Source organism: Hetaerina americana, unplaced genomic scaffold (genome assembly GCF_022747635.1).
Source record: "Hetaerina americana unplaced genomic scaffold, ioHetAmer1.1.p SCAF_15, whole genome shotgun sequence".
Taxonomy (NCBI): domain Eukaryota; kingdom Metazoa; phylum Arthropoda; class Insecta; order Odonata; family Calopterygidae; genus Hetaerina; species Hetaerina americana.
This window is the reverse complement of record NW_027286625.1, coordinates 889,189-905,458: the sequence shown is the minus strand read 5'-3', so window position 1 is coordinate 905,458 and position 16,270 is coordinate 889,189. Positions and strand designations below refer to the sequence as shown.

Here is a 16,270-nt window from a genome sequence, read left to right as displayed (position 1 = left end):
CATATGTGAATTTAGCCCAATTATTTGACGACGCCAACACCGTTAAGAAGTATGCAAGGTTGACAGGTGAATACTGTGAATTGCATAAGAATGCAAGCTGGATTCATCTCACGGGCTGCAGTACCATAGTTCCTGGAGTGAAGTCTAAACTTCTTAAATTGGAAGGAATGCGACGAATAATCACTCAACTTGCCGGGGGAAAGGCAAGAAGGAGGAGGGGATTATTCAATTTTATAGGTGAAGTGAGTAAGGTGCTTTTCGGGACTTTAGATGAGGCCGATGCGACTTTTTATATAGATAAGATAAATCAACTCGAGAAGGAACGCTCTCAATTCCTTACTATAGTTGAACAACATGTAACTCTGCTAAAATCCACAATTTCCACAGTGAATAGTACTTTAGCGGATGTGGAAGCCAACGAAGGTATTCTGTCTGAGGGGTTGGAGACATTAAAACATTATGTAAATGAGTCAACCGGGGAATTGAAGGTTCAGAATGCCTACTTTTCACTGACGATAACAGCTAATGAACATTTGACCTTATTAATCCATGCTGTGGATGATGCGATTCATCAATACGAGATCATTTTGGATGCAATCGTTGGTGCACATAAGGGGGTGTGGCAGCCACAGATAATTAGCCCTGACGATGTGATTAATATATTTAAGAAGGAACAACCAAATTTGCCCAAAGGACTATCCCTTCCTTTTCCCCCGAGTGTGGTTTACACCAATGCCATTGTAAAATTGTTAAAATTAGATGTGTTTTTATCAAAGGATTTGTTGGGGTACGTGTTATATTTGCCCCTCTGTAATGAAATTAGATTTAATGTGTACCATGTGTTGCCTCTACCTACTCTTGTGGAAAAAACTAAAAATAAGTTCATTTTTATTCAACCAAATCAACCGTATTTGTTAGTAGATAAGATGAAAAGATATTTTTTGAAGCTATCCCTGGAAGAATTTAAAAATTGTAAGGAGATAACTAACAACTGGAGAATCTGTAGACAGTTATATCCATTACAACTATTGCAGATCCACAAGGATTGCGAAGCTGGCATGTTGCAACCAATTAATGCAATCCCTTCGTTTTGCGAACGTAAAATCGTTGAATTGAACCAAACGGTATGGATACCTACGGGTTCCAGCAAATGGTTGTATGTTGCGCCCCAGCCCGAAAGTGTGACTCTTCTATGTAATGAAAAGGATCCCTACGATATTGTCGTGCATGGGACGGGAAAATTGACCTTTCTCACTTTTTGCAAGGGGTACGGTCTGGGAACAGTTTTGCAAGGAGAATTAATTGTGAAATCTAATCACACAAATAAGGATTTCATTCCTCCTCTAACCCTAAATTTTGATTGTTGTGTGGAGGAACGAGAGCCAACCTGGGCGCAACTGGAGGATCAATTACCATTGAGAGCTTTGGTCCGCCACGAGGCGGATTTGCGTGTTGCAAGTGTGAAAGTACACACTATTCAAAAACTAATTGAAAAGACAAAACAGGAAAATATTCACAAAAGTACCCATTCTCACCTTTCTGTCATGGGATATCTGTGTATTTGCCTAGCTATTTGTTTTCTCGTATATTGTTGTTTATGTAAATGCTGCTGTAAAAGGGATTGTAAACGTAAAACGGACGGGAAAGGGGGCGATTGTAGAGATATATGCCTCATCTTCAAACCTAAGATTATAAGCAAATTTCATGTTTCAAATGAACAATTACCATCTACCGCCAGTACGCCTGAGGTAGATCCTAGTAACGATGCCATGGAATTATGCGCCCTCAATCATTCAACGGGAAATACCCAACCAACACTGCCTCCAAATGTTTCTGGCAATGTAAGAGGTAGAAGATAAGTGATTATGTGTCTCTGTACTAAAAAAAAAAAAAATGTAATAATAAGGCTCTCATGTTATGTGTACTCATAGTGAATCTTCCATGAAATTTTGTTTTGTATCTATTATTGCATTTTATACTTGTGACATGTTAAGCAAGGTGTTGCTATGGGTAAAACCTCCAGAGGCTAGTGCGCCCATACGTATTTGGTGTCGAGAGAAACATTGTTCTCCCATGTTTCTCTCTGGTGATGGGGGGACGTGTTGCATCCGCGTGTTCTGCCGTGTGATTCACTGGCCAGGATGCCTACCCCTTATGTGATTAAGTAATGGCGTGGGTCCGACCATCCGAATCACCCCTGGTGACTCGATGTGGACTATGGACCAAGTGATTAAGTAATGGCGTGGGTCCGAGCATCCAAATCACCCCTGGTGACTCGATGTGGACTATGGACCGACAGCGATAACTGTTTGACTAGCCGTGGACTAACCAGTGGGTGATCCCGAAGAGGTCAGTCTGGGACTCGGAACGCGAGAGTCAGGTTGGGCCGGGGCCCCTCTGATTGGAAGCGCCAAGTGGCACCCAGGGAATATATATATATTACTGTAAACTCTGTTCTCCTATATTAAATCGGGACCGTCGTTGTACTCTTATTTAGTTCCTTTTATTTCCCCCCCCATTTCTATCGAGGAACTCCTCTCCACGTCATCACCCACCAAACTCAAAGCTCCCGTTTTACCCTCGAGGCAGCCACTCGACTCGTGGGGTACTTTCTCGTGTCGCCAATATTCCCTCGAAGACGCGGGGATACGACAGTGGTATCTAGAGGCATATAATCGACCGATTTCGAACCCGGGGCCCTCCGGTCAGAAGCCATGAGATACACCCACTAGGTCAGCACACCTTTCCAAGTTTTCCAGGGTATAGCAAATGTAAAGTAAAAGTAAAAATTGTGGTAGAAAAATCGGCGAGACTTTTAATTTCACTTCAGGGATTTTCTCTGAGACGTGAAAAAGAAAAGAAATCAAATGTGCGCTTTGTCCTTCCGATGCCTACCGAATCCCCCCTGCCGATGTAATTGGGGTGCCGAAAAACATCTTCTACAGCCGATGCAAGAACATTCGACTAGTATCTTTGCAATGATGTAACTCTTGAGTCTTCGAATATCTGAGGATCCCAATCCCAGATCTTTCAGTATATGTATGTCGCTTTGTATTCTTTCGTACGAATTTTTAACGAATATGGCGGTCCCTCTCAGCATCTTTTTAAACTCAGCAATCAGTGTCTTATTAAATGAACCCCATACGATTTCCTCATATTCTATGTGGGCTTACGATTCCATGCAAAGCGAAGGCCAAGGGCAAAGAGATAGGAAAGTATTGAAGCGCATATCATGGATGTGGTATGCACTTTGGCATGGCATAATAAAACAATACTATAATTTGGGTTAACATAACTGTTTCAGGTATGATGTAATAAAAGTCCTTACTTGAATGATAACACACAATCATTCTTCAATTCTAAAATAAATGAAATTCCATGGTAAAAGAAAACCGAAACGCGTAAATGTAAGAAAGCAAATAGAAATGAAAGTGTGGCTACAAAATGTTTGTCAAGTAGCATCCAAGGTTTTATAAAATCACAATACATACGCTCTTTGATATAAAGCCTGGTATTTGACGGCGCGGAAACATGGCCAATGAAGAAAGACGATATGCACATATGGATTTGAGGCTTTTGAAAAATGGAGAGGGATGGAAAAAGTGAAACGGAGGGAAAGGAAAACAAACGAGGACGAGGTAGGTGTGGTGCGGAAGGAGATAGGGTGGTTGGATGTAATCCAAAGGAGAAAGAAAAGATACAGAAAGTTTTGATTGGCGGTTGGATGCTGAAGACTGATAAAGGGGAGCACGTTAGATAAACATTGGATATGGTAGGAATATAATAGGCATGTTGGCCGGAATGAAGGGAGAAAGAAAGTTTATCGAATTGAAGCAAATTCCAATGTCAATAAAAGAGTAAAGAAAGAGGAAAGAGAGCATTGGATGAAGTAAAGGGACTTAACAATAGACCCTATGATTCCAAAATAATACGTCACGTACATATAAAGTGTGTAAAAGCGGTAAGAATCGCGGTAAGTGCGGGAGGGATCAAATGTAGTCACTTTAGAAGAGAATTCAACTGGCTGAAATAGGGCTGCGGTCGCCGAGTATTCTTTCAAGAAATTTATTTAGCTTAGGTTACATAGCTCCGAAAGTTCAAAACATCTGAACAGAATTCAACGCATTAAAATTTTCAGACAATAACTAATTGCTAACACGCCTATTTCATGAGCAATACTGATTTGAATGCTATCCAATCGACTTAAACTAAGAGATTTTCGTGGTAAATCGACTATTCTTTGTAGATGAGGCGATTGTGAACTAAGTAACATGAGTTCTATGCTTTCTCACGTTAGATCAATATGTGAAGATGAGAGTTTATTGTAGAATTTGGCGTAATCAGATCTTCTGATAATGCTACTTAGTCAGCTGGTGTTTTCAGCCGAGAAAGAGAGTCCGATGTCCTAAAAATACCTCCATCATTTCACCAGCTCAGTTAAAAGAAACACTTAAGGCAACATCTTCAACCTCAGATAAGTACTGAGACGGAAATTAACAGCTACGTATAATTTTTCGCGATTAATTGCACTAAATATAGGGAACACAAATGTTATCTGAGCATCTGCGTTCCCATGAACATATTCTTCTGGATGAACATATCCAGCTTTAAATTTCTGGTTTCTATATGTTAAATATTTCTAACAGAATATTGATTTCCTGAATCCTGTACTCAAATATCCTTTAATCCCCGTCATTACTTATTATATGTCCGGAAAATACTTTAAGTATCCATTTTCTTGTTATTGCACTTCAAATATCTCTAGGTATGCCTATGCCTTCTTCTAAATAATGCTCCCGATTAGTCTTCACTTTTTACTCGTCATATATATATGCTTCATTGGAGATTTTCTCAGTTTATTTCACCTACGCCATCAAAAACTAGCTGACTAAAACTTCAGAAAATCTACAATTCTCCGCTGCAGTAATCATCCAATCGTCACAACCAGGTTAATGAGTCATACAGTAATTGGATTGGTAACATCCAATTTATTACAGACATCACGTACTGTTTCCAAAAAATGTTTCTCCACGCAAAAAATTTACTTATGGGCTATTCCTATAGAAGTTCTTCAGAGTTTTCCTTTGTTGGTGATCCTTTCCTAAGTGGTAATTTTTTTTTCTGCTCAACACATTTTTTCCTTCAATCTTCAAGCAAAGGCAAGAAATGAGGACATGTATTGAAAAAGAGTAAGAGAGGAAGTTTTATTGAAGGGGAGCGAGAAAAAATAGAATATTTGATAGAGGATAAAACAGATAGTATTTTGAAAGTTGGTACAAAATTGGCATTGTCCCTCGGAATTGCGGAACCTTAGGATTGGGTATATATCGAGACGAAAAGTTTTAATGCCATGGGTCTGCAAGGGATCGGAGAAAGTAGATTTTACACAAAATAAAAGAGGGAATCTTTGATTTTGTATGAGATGTTCGGAAGCTGTCTCCTAAAATCAAGAGATGGAAAGCAAGAATAGGGAGAGAGCGAGTAGTTTTAGGACGTGAAATAAAAGCATACTTTGAAGGGGGAAAAATAATCAAAAGTTTTGATTGGACAATGTAGCCTGGAAGAAGCAAGTAGTCAAGAGTGTTAATACTGAAATACTTTTTTATATTACTATTAAACATTCAAATATTTTCCTTGCTGTTTGCAATCTTCATGCAACATAATACATAAAAATACAGAGGATGTAACATAGCACAGAGCGATTAAATGGCGTCCTCTATTACCAAAAATTAGGGGTCCAAAATATCAACATTATAATGAAAATGATTAAATCAAATAAAAACAAGTAACACACGACACAGGCCGCTGAAAACGGACGTACGACAGTTGAGAAGTCTTTCATTTAAATAAGAAGTCTCATTTTTCAAATAAATCAAAATGGTGTTTTACTTTGACAAATTCCAAAGAAACTGCGGGAGATGCCGCAACAGTAACTTTTAACGGAGTCATCCGCTAATGTGCATTTCAATGCAACAATTTCAGAGTGTAAAAATCATTCGCCTTGACTGGGCTTCGAACCCAGATCCCTTGTGATGATGTGACGAACATCATCACAAGGGATCTGACAGATGTTGTGACGAAATACCGTACATACAATGTCACAGGCATTCGTAGTCGTGCGCGAGTTCGTCACAACATCTTGTTCCTTTAAAAGCCCCAAAATTTCAGAGTTTAATAGGACGCCTCGGTAGCTTAAGTGGCTAAAGCACTCGACCGGATATTGAGGGATCTGGGTTCGAATCCCAGTCAAGGCGAATGATTTTTACACTCTGAAATTGTTGCATTGAAATCAAAATGGTGTCGGATATCATCCAATATCAACTATGCGCCTTATTTAGTTTTTGAGAGTGTTATCATTGATATTTTTATCAATTGATTTCGGAATAGCTTAGGTCAAGGCATATTTGATAACGAGTTAGAAAGGGCATTAAGGGAAATATAACCAAAAGAGGCAGCAAAATCCTAAAATAATTTTTAAAATTGACGTTTTTCAACCCTTTTATTTAGCAAACAATTCACTGAAATAAAGTATGGATTTTTAAGCGGCATAATATAAACCAGCCAATCAGTCCATGTGCGTTAACGTTTCACTTTTCGATGATCACCCATCCAAATCTTTCGTACTGAAAGCAGCACATGTTATGGTCACTCCCGACGGCGATCGGATAGAAACTCACAACTCGACGCTGAATAGAACAAAATCCAGAGAATTCCTGAAGTTTTAGCCACGAGAGAAATTGCACACGTTTTTAAATAACACCGATCTAACGCACGTAAACATTAAAGGAAAAACACGTGCGCGAGCGTTGTGCTTCGAGGAGATAGAGCTTTTAACCCACTCACGGTGGCCGTCTTATTCTTTTCCGCCCCAACCCACTCCCCCACTTCCCCCTTGATATCCCTCTCCGCCCTCACCCCTTCCTCTACCCGTCCCCCCCCCGATCCCCTTTCTGGAACCCGAAATTCTTCTCACTGTCGGATGGGTTCCTGCCCCCCTCCTCCCACCCTCCTGACGCTCTCGGCCACGAACTCCCTCTTCCTCCTCCCCCACCTCTCCAAATTCGACTCCTCCCCCATCCCCACCCCCCTCCCACATCCCACCCTCCTTTTCTTCCTCTTCTTTTGATGGTCGGCCGTTGAGTGGTTGGTAACCTCGGGCCAAGCCATAGGATGGCATGTGGTCTGGGACGAAAACCTGGACGGAGGAGGAAGGGTTGAGGTGGGAGGGGGAGGCTGTGGGTGGAGTTGGACGAGAGCTGAGGAAGGGAAGGACCCGGGAAGTGGAGAGGGTGGAGGAGGAGGAAAGAAGGGATGGGAGGATAAAAGGCGAAGGTGGAGTGAAGAGGGAGGTAGTGAGGAGGAGATTTGGAGAAAGTGGAGGGGGGATTGGTAGAAACAAGAGGGGAAATTATATAAAAGGGGAGAAGAGATTGGAAAAGGGAGAAATTTTGGTGGGTGTCGAGAAAAAGTTAAAACACATATTCCGAAACTGATTTTTCAATGGTATTTAGTTTTCCGCATTGGAATATATCACTGGGTGCTTCGCAGTTCTCAAAAAGTAAGCCCGATCATGAAAATCAATTTAGTTGACACTTTTTCGGAGATTATCTCGATGCCTCGGGCAAGAAAAAAGGGAATCCTGGAAGGAAATAAAGTCTCATACCAAAAATCTTTAGTCAACGGCATCAGTCATCTCACTCCGCTGAGACTTCTCAATGAAATATACAAGGTCTAGCGAACATACAAAACACTAGCTCACTACCCTTGGAAGAGTCAGCAGCGCTATATTGATGTTTAGGTCTACATTGCCCTACTTTTACCCTTTACTCGGGGAACTGTATGCCCAGTTGGTTGACTAATCTATAATAGCGATACATTGAGGTTTCCAGAATCCCAACAAAGCTGACGCCGAACTCTGGGCGCTTTGTATGATTACTTTTTGATTTTTCCCATTTCTTAACGACCTGGCACCCGTGTCCCAAAGCTACCAGCCAAATTACAAGTATCAAAATCATCATATAAGTATTATAGTATATAAACATTAGCATACCATTAGGAAAGAGACCCATCGACAATACGTCAACGTCATATTGATGATATGGTGAGTTAAGTCTCTTTAAAAAATAGATTCTGAGGCCGCGGGTTAAGGATAAACTCAATACGAACCTAACGTTGTTATGATTTATATCTGACATAAATTTAAAAAATAGTCATTTTAACATTTATTCCAAAAATTGGACAAAAATTAAATTAGGTAATGCTCTTGGATTTCAATTATTTTTAAGATTGCTAAGAGACTAAGAGATCCTCGAGAGTCTTAAGAGATCTCTCGAGGCTTTAATCTGGGGCACCTCGCTGAACGGGAGATCATCTTTGCGGAAATAACAAGTTTGCTTAATACATTTTAACTACAGGCGTCGGTGGTGTAATGGTCAGCATAGTTGCCTTCCAAGCAGTTGATCCGGGTTCGATTCCCGGCCGACGCACTTTTTTTCTTCATCTGTAATTATCTCCGATTTTTATTGCTAGAGTTTCCTGCACTTCGTGCTCTTACATTAGAGCGTAAAACTCATGCACAATGAATATTCGGCCGAATCTCAGATCATCCATTTCAATAAATTATTTTAACCTTGATCAAAGAATTACAAGGAATTTTGATATAAAGTAGTAATTTTTCTGCGTATCCACGCTTCATCATGTTTCAAAAACTTATGGAAAGCCACTGGTCGCTGCCATATTTTTCCCTGTTTATCCTAAAATATATGAATCAAGACTTAATTTCTCCGATTGTTTTTCTGAGAAATACACAACAGGCTTCAGGGAAACGAACCGTATGAGAGTATTTCTTTTTCGTATTATTCTCGTAAAATTCTTTCGCAGGTTAAGCATCGAAATGCAAATGGTTGCATTCTGCATTAATTAGAAGTTATTCATTTCGTACTCTTATTCTACTTTTCTAGTTCCATTCTTATAATTTGGGAACATTCTAACTAAAAAATGTCACTATTTCTTTCTGGATATCGTCATATTTAAAGGGGAACTTAATTGAGTACATAGACGAGCTTCATGATGGATACCAAATTGGAAACGTGAATTCACTTACCACGTGAGATGATATACTCGTATTTCTGTCAGGTGCAGACATTTTAAGACTATTGCTACTTAATTAATGCAAAATTAAACTGCTATTTTTATCGTATTCAATATAATATATTATCACTTTTTCATCCTGCGATAAGATTACGACGGCTAGTTAGTGAAAATAACGCACGAAACTAATTGCTGCCGGAGTAATTTACCTGTGCCCATGAAGGGAAATCAATAAGAATTCAATTGGTGGAATAAATTTGTGTCATTTAAGCTAAGAACAATATAATGAGAAAAATTAAGTAATATTCAGCATTATTTGACTGAAAGGGCTGAGGTTTGTATGACGGAGAAGAAGGACGATGGTTTTTGATGGCCATAATTTGAGAGGAAGATTATGATGTATTGGCAAGGTAATATAAGAGGATATTTCAAATTTCATTTAATCATACATAAAGTAATGCAGTATCCTAATTTTATAACTTATATTTTTCTAATATCTGAGGCACAAACTAGTCAGAACTGATTATACCCCAAATTCGTGGAATTTCCATTATTTGTTTTCCTAGATCAGTTCATGCAAAAGATAATAATTGTATGGCTTTCCAAACACGCACATTTTGCAGTTATTATGGCACATTTGACCCTGATGACACATTTCGACCCCTACGAGTTTATTCTTTTTGAGAGATCTCGCAGAAGTACGTTACGTCGAGCAATTTGTAGCTGCCAAAGCTACAATTGATAAAAAAGATTTTGGGATACTATCTTTTTGTAAATTATTATTTTACTATTATTAGGTAATCTACCAATTAAGGTGGTTTTTGGATGGACTCAAATACCAAATTAATATTTTGTACCTCCTAACAAAACACAAAACCCAGCATCCTACTCTAAAACCAGCCCCTCTTCATCTCGGTATACTTCCTTCCTCCCTTCATTCCGTCCAATATTCCTATCCTATTGCTACCCTTTCCTCAACTATGGTACTGGCTTCTAACCCAGAGGGCCCGGGTTCGAATCCCGGCGGCGACGTATACTTTTCAGTGGTGTCCCGATCACTACTTGAGGTGTTTGTGGAGGGCACTTTGAGTCAGCAAGCCGTCCGTCGGATGGGACGTAAAGCTGCGGACCCCTTAGCGGCTTTCGCTAATAGTAGGCTAATGCCGCCGCCGGGTTTCTCCCTACCCTTCATCCTTTCCTGCCCATCCCCTATGGCGCAAATGACCTTAGCTGTCGATCGCCTCCCCTAAAAATTACTCTATTACATTCATCAACATCCCAATGCCAATTATTACGTCCTTCATTTATTTTTCCTACCTCCTTATGATTTCTCCCAATAATCCCCTCTCCTCCCGCGCGATATCTAGCTCCTCTTCATTTGTTTTTCTCTCTGCCCACTTCACCTTCTCCATACTCACATTTCAAAAGCCTCCAATCCTCGTCTATGATCCTGCTTCAGTGACAATGTTTCCGCGCCGTACATGACTACGTTCCATATCAAAGTTTTGACGAGCCTTTACATAACATCCTTACCAAACGTCCCTGTCATTGTGTCCCTCCTCCTTGTGAAAGCCTCTTTGCCAAGCGCAATTCTTCCCTTACGATCCCACTAATTTTACTATTTTGGTCCAAAACACTTCCAAGATACGTAAACTGTTCCACCAGCTCTAGTTTTCGCCTTCTTATTTTAATGTTTAGCTTAGCCTTTCTCTTTCTGGAAAACCACATAATTCCTACCATGGACTACAACCTTGACATGGTGGAAGGGCTGGTGCGTTCCGAAGACCCCTAGAGCTGTGCAGGAGCGATGATAATTGCTCGTGGTAGGGTCACCCATGACAAAATATGCAGTTCGAAGGTTAGGAGCACACAAATGGTAATCCACGCAGCGTTTGTTCCTCAGTGAGGCGGCTGTAAAGACGTCTGACCCCAGTGGGGCACCAATTGAGTGATGGTGTCACGTTATAAACAGTATTGAGGAAGACAACGGGAAACCACCACAATCATTAATCCCATGATTTTAATGATGAACAATATAGTGATTATTATTTTATAAATATGAAAATTTATCTCATGAAGTTCTCCCAAAGGAAAAGAACAAAAGAAAACAAGGGGTATGAATTGCAAGTATCAGCATCAAAAATGCCTGTGCTTACATGTTTCCCATACTAATAAATAATTTGTTTTGAAGAAAGGAATTCCAACGTTTTTTTATTTTGAAAATCCGATTTGTTTTCTTTGAAAAGATAGACAAATACATTTATATGAGTTACTAATTAATAAATTGTACTATAAAATATTTTCAAAATGAAATTTCGCATTGTAACGCTATCATATTACAAATAACTATCTTGTTTAATTAACTCAATTTTCTCTAAGATAATGCTGCTGCATATTCTTTTAATTTGTGTTCTTCATGAAAATTCATTCGTATTAGAGTCCTCGTTAGTACTTGGCGTTTCCTTAGAACGTAATGTATAAACAGGATCTCTGATATCTGTTTTGTATTGTCCAATGTAATAGAAAAGGAAACTCCACGTAAAGAGCCGCCGTTCTTTTGCATATTAATTCAGTAGCACAATAAAATTAGAAAAGTCTTTAAAGTTTTGATACCTCTAGCAAAACTAAATATGTACTTGTTTGTCTTTCGTGGATTTGTCTTTTACTTCCCCGAAAGATGACATTTATTTGGAAATACTTATGGTAGTGCATTCATGAATGTCATTAATACCCATATCTACCGAATACATACATATTACACCAAGTATATCTTTTTTCTAGTTAACTCTTTGTTCACTTTGCTTCAACGAACGAATTTAACTGTACCTTGCCACCTGGCTTATTACCATTTTCCTTTTTAATGAATAAAATATACGAATGTTCTTTTCCTATATGGTAACTTCAATTAAGAGTCTTATACTACCTTAATCGGGTCACCAAATACAAAATTACTACTAAGAACATTCGTTCGCTTCTAAGATAAGTGATAAATGATACTGAAAAGGATAAACAATGCCCAGAACCTTGAAGTTTTCTCCTATCATAATTACATGCTATTTTGCCTACTTGATTCTTAGGCACAGTATTTGTAAGAGTACAAAATTGTATCTATTCAAAACATACCTATACCGGTAGATTACCTAATAATAATAATACAAAGGATCACTATAAATGACCTTGTGATTACGTGGCATAGTACTCCACGCCTGAGTTTTGCCTGTAGTCTTCTTTACACAAGATTGGTGTACTTAAAATGTCTGAATAGGGCCTACGAACAATACCCGGAATGGTGAACCGTGGACTTCGAAAGTTGAGGTCAGCTGGCGCAGCACCGAATAATATATAACGAGAGGGAGAGAGCATATGCTGCATGACAGGATGAATCAGAGGAAAAAAGAGAGAGGAAAGAGCACTCGATGCGTTGCCAACGCATTTTTTGGAAATAACCGGGCTATGCAATAAGAGCTTGCATACCGAAAATCCGTTTTGACACTGGCGCCCAAAGCAAGAGTGAAGATGAGCTATTTACCTACGTACGAGATCGAGAACGAGGGATTCCATGTTTTTGCAGAGAAGAATCAGCTCATATTACAAAAGAATGAATCTACTTATAAGCGTAATGTTTCTAGTCGTACCATTTTCCGCGAAAACATGTAATAACTGATTGGTCCCGTAGTTCTCGTTGGCGTAAATCAATGAAGTTAATATAAAATATCACCAATACAATTATAATATTTATAATATAATATAACAAGGTAACCTTGGAGTTATTTTTCATTTCGGGACCTAATTACTGAATTAGTAAGTTAAATCTACTCAAGAGAATGTCATTAGATGTAAAATGTGTATAGGAAAATGGAAAGAATGAGCATGCTTCCTTGAAGGTTAATAAATGCTCTTTTTGTATCATTAGATGATAAATACAGACTCTGAAAAACGATGTCAAGTTATGTATTGGCTTCTGTATGGAGGTAACAAAACTTTTAATATTTTTTCATGCACATACCGTGAAAATATATCTAGCGCGCTCACTCGCCTCTTGAAATTTGTTCAATTTTTCTCATATTTATCTGATATGAGAGGCTCAATCATGGACTCGTCTTAGAGTCCATGATGTGAGATGCTTATACATAATTGCGGATTAACATTGGTATCTATTGTTTCTGGCAAATATCCATTTTTGAATTAAGAGCGTATCAAAACGAATTTCTTATTACAGTTGAGGAGTTGTGGTAGTGTCCTGATGTGGTGATCCGCTCGTATACGTTCAACTGCGTGTACCTGGAACGAGAAAGGCGGTAATCACCGTCCTGGCCGTGCAAATGGAGGAGACGTCAGGTGGAGTTGAAAGAGGCCAGGGAAGGACGAGAAGTTTAGAAACCCTCCACGAGGGTAGACTCTTCCTTTTTCATTTTCGCTTTCTTCGATTCACCTCGCCTCTTCTCGTTCTAAACCCCCTCCTTCCCTCAATCCCTCTCTCCAATCTCATTCCCCTCTACCCTCACACACATAAATAAAAGTTTCATAAAAAGGAAAGAGAGAGAAAGAGAAAAAAACTCGAATGCGCATGCGCAGATGGGATCGTCTGGCTTCTCCGCCGCCGTTGGCAGCAGTAGTGTGCGTGCGTTGGTTACGTGATGACGTTGGGACGTCTCCCCCGCTGCCACGGTCGTGATGGAATGGGAGGATGGAATAGAATAGTCATAAGGCGATTTTTTTATTTAGGAATCCCCAGGAGCGGGCAGGAATTAGAATCGGGAAGAGTCCTTTTCAATTTTTTTCCCTGGCAGTATTGTTGTGCATTTCGTGATTCGGTCTCAATTTGAAAGCCTAATCATTGATTCGATTTCTGTCTATCTGGAAAGCTTAAGTAGGCTTTATGAGCTGAGAGTCTTAAATTCAATTAAATATGATCGTGTACCGAAAAAGTGTGTGCCTTACGGGACAGCGACAAGTAATACTCGTACAATGTTGGGCATTCTTTGTAATTATGTATGCATTGCAAAATCCTTATTTCATTGTTGTAGTTAGTCTGTCTATCATCCTGTTGGTGCGCTATAAATTTCAATAACTGGGAAAGTAAGAGACGCGGGAATAAATTTGTCAGCTAAATTGAATCTCCTACTTTTTCCTCCTTAATGATATATTTTTTCCCAATATTCACTTGAAAGATCCTTGGATACATATTGAAGCATGATACTTATTAAATATTACCATACAGTGACGCCACCACGGGCAATCAAAATTATTTAAACCCGTATATTCCGATGGTTTATATTAAGTAAGTAAAATGAGCAGTTTTAATAATTTCATTTCCAAGATAAAATTAATATGATATTTAAACCAGATGATGGAAGATCAAAATAATATTTCATAAAAAAGTAAGCCTCCGTATAGAGCTACCATTAGATATAGAGTGAGGAGTATGGGTTAGGAAGTCGTACATGAGTTTACTTATTGATTTCATAATTACACAATATGATGCTCAGATTATCATTGGGAAGATGACTGGAGGAGCACAACAAGTTCCTGAACAAAATGTGTAATGCATGTTAGTATTTGATATATCAAAAATGATGAAACTAACGAAATTACCGTCTATTTTGGCAAATCGTTGGCATGACTTCAGCCTTAGTAATCGATAACCTCCGAGCCGATAATGCTACCCAGATTGAAAAATTTCAACCAGTAAATGATTAAATGCCCGAAAACCTTAGGAAAAAAATGACGCGCGCCTAACTCCTTATCTTCTAAACTATAAATAGAGCTATTTTCGGGAGGAAAGATACTGAAACACTTCCGTTCTCGAAGCTCATTTCTGTCTGAATTTTACAAGCCGGAGCCCGAGGCTCAATAGGCATATAATTTAAGAGGGAGGAGAGAAATAGAAATGAGTACCATCCAGAACGATCCGTTTACAAATTTAAAAAAGATTAAAGTTAGTCATCGATAATTATCTTCAATGCCAATCCTTAAAACGGTAAAAATTAATGCTAGATAAGAATCACCATCATCGTGATCAGTAACGAAACTAAATCATCTGTCTTAAGCGTTGATTGGTGAAACGCTCGTTGTAATAGTAAAAAGTGTAAGTCGTATTCTTGATAATGCCACACAAATTTTTAAGTACGCTTAGTGATTGTAAAGCATAAATAAGTGGGCAGTATCATATGTGTGCGTCAATAATTGCACCACAAAAGTGAGTTAAAATGAGCATAACAATTGTAAAAAAAAGCAATGGTACCCTTTCTTAAAAAAGCACGAATTGCCAATTTAACTGCAGATTTTTATTAAAAGCTTCGTTACAATATACGTTGGACTCATGACAAGTCCACATTTATTATTTGAAAGCGTTTCAGTAGGAATTATATTTGTCCTCTTACAGGTATAATTGAGGGATGCACTGTTTCACTGCGTACCAATATGTGGGATTATTATGCCTTTAAAATCTTCATGTAATTAAAAGAGGATAACAAATTACAAATGTTAAATGTCATCTATGTAGAGCATATGTTTTTTACCATAAAGTTTGATATGTGCTGGTCTAATGGGCTGTGCTATTGATCTCAACGAAGTACCTAGGTTCGATTGCAGGTGACAACCCTGGGCATCCTCGATTTCACACGTCGTAGCTCTAAATAAATCACCGATTTAAAAAAATTTTACTTCCGTTGGTCAACCTCACGGCCTTCTCAGAAGGAACCAGATACTTTGCATTGTTGGCGCGTTTCTGATGACCACGCCGTCATTCTGACAGGTCCAAAGTGCACTGTGATTTAGCATAGTAACTCAAACGTGAGATATAATACTTTCATACTACTCTCGGAAAAGCTTAATGCCTAGTTATTCCTCTGAATAAACACGAGAACGGTGAAACTTCGCGAGGGAGAACGCCCATTTTTTTGGAAAAATATAAGGCCGGGTTCAAAGCTCTTCGTAAGAATGTGGAAACAATACTTCGCATTTCAAATCTTTGTACGACGTAATAAGACTGCAAGAGTACGGTCGTTATTCAACGTTGATATTATACCAGTTGTGGAAAAGGCATCTGCGAGTTAGTCTCTTTCATCAATTCGAACCGCCCACCAAAAGATCTGAGTGAAAGCTATCTAGGTCACCATTAGCCGAAGAGGAGCATCTTAAGAAAAGCTCATCGTAATTTGTTCCTTCATTATTCAAG

At 38.9% G+C, this 16,270-nt stretch overlaps 1 non-coding gene across 1 annotated transcript; it reads left to right on the top strand.

Annotated features, from left to right (window-relative positions):
• The first annotated feature begins 8,414 nt into the window (after window positions 1-8,414).
• TRNAG-UCC (transfer RNA glycine (anticodon UCC)) lies at window positions 8,415-8,486 on the top strand. Its single transcript has one exon. It is a non-coding gene; the product is annotated as a tRNA-Gly (tRNA).
• Window positions 8,487-16,270: the final 7,784 nt, after the last annotated feature.